Source organism: Geospiza fortis, unplaced genomic scaffold (genome assembly GCF_000277835.1).
Source record: "Geospiza fortis unplaced genomic scaffold, GeoFor_1.0 scaffold351, whole genome shotgun sequence".
Classification (NCBI taxonomy): Eukaryota; Metazoa; Chordata; class Aves; order Passeriformes; family Thraupidae; genus Geospiza; species Geospiza fortis.
Window position 1 is genome coordinate 1,034,022 of NW_005054419.1, and position 4,355 is coordinate 1,038,376.

General features: G+C 48.5%; 1 protein-coding gene across 1 annotated transcript in view; it reads left to right on the forward strand.

Annotated features, from left to right (window-relative positions):
- The first annotated feature begins 812 nt into the window (after positions 1 to 812).
- Positions 813 to 4,355, forward strand: part of GPR20 (G protein-coupled receptor 20) — a 23,648-nt gene continuing 20,105 nt past the window's right edge. The window contains exon 1 of the mRNA XM_031061606.1: positions 813 to 921. The gene's annotated coding sequence lies outside the window, so the exon portion shown is untranslated. The remainder of the gene's footprint in view (positions 922 to 4,355) is intronic.

Below are 4,355 nucleotides of genomic sequence, written 5' to 3' on the forward strand. Positions count from 1 at the left end.
GCTCTGAGATCCAAATGCTCAATGGTTTGCATCACACTACTCAACAAAAACCTAAAAAAAAACCCACCAGCATTTAGGTCATGAAAGCCTGAGTCTGGAATTCCTGGAAGTTATGTGGTCATGCAAAGGCATCTGGCTTTGCTTGTGGCCAAAAGAAACCCTAAACATAGGTGTGATTGATCTGCTGTGCACAATTTGGTATTAGTGATCTCACTTGCAGGCTCCACTTTCTGATGGTGTTCTCCAAATCCCTCACAAGTATCAGCCCTTTCCACACCCCCCAAAAATGTCCATGCACACTTTAGCTGCACGGTGAGTGCACAGGGCTGGGGGAGGGAAATTCTCTATGTAGAAGTTAGTGAGGTACTGGACCAGGCTACCCAGAGAAGTTGCGGATGCCCCATCCCTGGAAGTGTTCAAAACCAGGCTGGATGGGACTCTGAGCCACCTGGTCTTGTGGAAGGTGTCCCTGCTCAAGGTAGGGGGTTAAAACTAGATGTTCTTTAAGGTTCCTTCCAATCCAAGCCACTCTAAGATTTTTATAATTCTGTGTGAGGGTCAGGTCTCCAGTGTACCCATCTTCAAGTGATGAGCTACACCCAGGATTACCTGGTCTTCTTTCAGCATGAGCCCCTAAAAACCTCCCACCGCTGCCTGCTCACATCACAAAACTTCATCTTCAGTTCATCCTCACTCCTCTCCCTTCCCGACCCCTCCCCTCTCCTCTGAAGACATCCTTTTTACCAAAACGAGCCGCGGAGGCTCCAAAAGACACTGACGTCAACGCAAAAGTAAACCAAGGAGGTCTGGTTCCTGTATCATCCATCCCGCGCCGAGCGCCGGGAGCGAGCCCACGGCCACTCGCTCCGGGAATCCGCAGCGCCTCCGGACTCGGCAGCTGAGCTTTCTCATCCCGGCGGGGTGAGTCCTGCCTGAGGCGTGATCCGGGCTGGGAGAGAGCGGGGAGAGGGAGGGACATTCACCGGCTGCAGCTTGGGAAGGCAGCGTGCTCTGATCCCGGCTGGGCTGAGAGCTTGGAGGCGTCCAGATGGGGATGGGAGTCCTTGCAAGCTGGGTCGGGAGCGGAGCACGTGGGTTTGGATGCGAGGCGGCTCCACGTGGGTGGGAATGGCGCTGGAGAGGAAGGAGTGTTCCTCACCAGGTGCTGGAGGGTTGGGGAGTTCAGAGCTGGTGCAAAGGAAAAGAGCATCTCATCGAGGGAAATGTTGGGTTTTATATAAACTTAATTATCTGTTTGGATGGTAAAAAGCCACAGATCCCTGTGAGGGATTCTGCATGAAAACTTGAGTATTTCTGGTAAACTTCCATATACAGATTACTTGTGTCAAGTCCAGCTGCACACACACCTGTGCATCCCACAAGTGTTCCTATATAAAGATGCAGAGTTAGACACAGGACTTTTAGATTCAGGCTATGAAAAATTGATCTGAGAAGCCTCAAAATGAACGTTATAGTTTAAGGTTAGGAAGCAGAAAATTTTCCCCAGGGAAATGATATGGAAATATCCTTACTCTGATTGCTGTGTTAGTGGGGGAAGTGGCTGGGCCAGAGCTGGGGTGGCTGAAAGGGATGAATGGCCTCACTAGGTCTGTTGGCAAGTCTCTGCCAACTGGGACATGTCTGGCCACAGTACAGCACAGAGAGAGCATCTCCCAGTGTTTACACAACCCGCACTCAGTGGCAGTGTGATGAATTGGCAACGTGGCTCTTCGGAATCATTTCAGCTGTGTTTTGGTGACAGGAGGCGCCTTTTCCTCTAACATTTCTCACATGCCAGGGCCAATTGCTCTTCTTCAGCAAAAAGCCAGCCCTTTTCCTGAAATGACAGCTCCTTCTGCAAAGCTAAAACTCCCCCATTCAGAAATAAAACAGTGGGCATACAAGTTTAATCCCTATTACTTGCGCATGACGGCGCCAGTTGAAAACCACCAGGGCAAAAACCTCTGTCGCCCACGATTAGATGCAATGCTGCATCTCAGCTCACTCTGTAAATCTCTCTGAGCAGGGGAGAGCTGGGCAGACATGGAGAAAGGAGGCAGAAATGCCCACCATCCTCCTATTGTAGCACCTGCCAGCAAAAGTGAGGGCAGAAGCCTCCCTTTGGCAGAAACCTCTTTACTAAGACATTTTCCATCTCCTTTGTGCACAGATATCTCTGCCAACACACAGTTAGAAGGAAAATCCCCATCTTCCCCCCATCCTTTCTTACAAGGACACATGGCAACTTAGAAAAGCAACTGAGCAGCTACTTTATTAATCTATTTCAGAGCATTTTCCCTCACCCTGCTCAAGCCTCCTTCCCCATGTCCCCAGTGCACTGAGATAAAACACAGACGTGGAGCCATTTCTCCCCTCTCTGCAGAGCCTAAAGGTGCCAAAAGCACCCTAAAAGTCTTTCTTCCCCAGTTTTGAAGCAGAAGGCAAAGGCCAAGGAAGGATTTGCACATGAAACATCTCTCACAGCACGTTCTCTCCGAGGCAGAGCAAGCAGAACGGAGGAGGCTGCTGAACACAGCAATAAATCCCACCAGGCACACGTACAGCACCACCACAGCTCTGCTCCCCCTCAAGTGCATCATGCCCTTTGGATAACGTGGTTCTCGCAAGGATGCAGGCTGTCCTGGCCCTATATCCTCTTTCAGAGGGAGAAGACCAAACCCTGCACTCCAAGTTGTCAGAAGGGCTGCAGGATTTTGGCAGTCCACGTTTTAAGGGGCTGGAGACAAGTAAAGGGGATGTTTAACAGGCAAGTACTCATCATCTCAGGGTTCAAAGAAACTTCACCCATTAAGGACATCTGAATCTGGATGCCTAAAATCATAAATCCAAACTCCTGAGCCCTTTTTAAAATGGGGGACAAAAAATTCCCATTGGAGTAACATTCAAAGTTCACTGTTTTTGGACTTCAAGTCCAGATTGGATGGAGCTTTGGACAACCTGGTCTAGTGGAAGATGTCTCTGCCATGGCAGGGGGCTTGGAACTAGATGATCTCTAAGGTTTCTTGCAATCCAAGCCTTGCTGTGGTTCAATGATTCTGTGATTTCTCTTTCCACCCTGGGCTGTTATAGCAGGTTTGTATAAATGTCCAGTCACCAGGTTTAGGAGGAGGTGAGACTACTTATTACCTAAAGGTACATGTTAGTGAACATCCCATGACACCTATGGTAAAATCTACAGCCCCTTCTGAGGAATGTCTGCTACTTCTCAGCCAACTCATCTGTTAATGCTCTAAGGACCCTTCCCGCTCTCTCGTTTGCCTTTCATCCATTTTTCATCCTTGCATTTTAATTTCTTGCTTTTAGCTGTACATTTTTGCAGATCACAAATAGCTGAGCAAATCCTACTGTTGGCTTAGCAAGGAAACACTTCCCATCCAGTAAATCCCAGAGAGGAACAGCAGAGTCCAGCCAAGCATGACAAAGTCCAGAGACAGAAGTAGTTGTGCTGAGGTGAAGGATGAATCAGGGGAATAGAAAAGTGAAGCTCAGAGCCAGAGTGAAGGATCAGTAAAGCTGTGGGGGTCAGATGGGATTAGGCTGAGCTGGCTGTGACAACCAAAGAAATGATGTCACCCATCAAGATGACACTAACCAGGGATGCTGCTGTTCAGTCTCAGCATGATATTTACTGGGATTGATACACCATTAGTGTATAGACACAGAAGAACTGAATTCTTTATTACCTCTCACACATAATCTATAAAATATGTACATCTCATCTATCACAGCCTGAAAAGCAGCACGACAGTCATTACCACACAACAGAAAGGATGGCTTCTTCCACATTGATGCAAAAAAGATTTACTGTCAAATGTCCCTTCCTCTCCATGGCTCCAGCCACCTTCTCTACAAATATCTGCCAAAAAGATGAGGCTCTGGGAAATGTCCCTAAGGCTGAAAATGTAGGGAATGGCTTCTAGCGTGCTGGTCCAGCTCAGCTTCCCATCCTTGAATGTAATGAATTTGTCACCCTGTCTATGGGACACGTAGAGAGATGGATTTGGGCCACTTTGGGGAGCTGCCCCATACTGAGGCTATCACAAGCAGTCTTTAGCCTCATAGACAAGGGAAGGGATGCCTGTGGAGGTTTGCCAAAATTTTGTTTCATTCAGAGCTACCAACAACTGCAAAAACCTACATTAGAGTAGGTTGTTTGCTGCAGGTAGGCATTAGGAAGGTGAAACAGCACTGAGCTCTGAGCACACTGACCCACACAGAGACCAGCACTGGCATTTGTAACCCACCAGGCTCCTCTCAGAGTGGTGAACTCAGAAGGATGCAGCAAAGTGGGTACCTGGGCATAGCAAAAGAGGGCACTGGGACAGCCTCAGCAG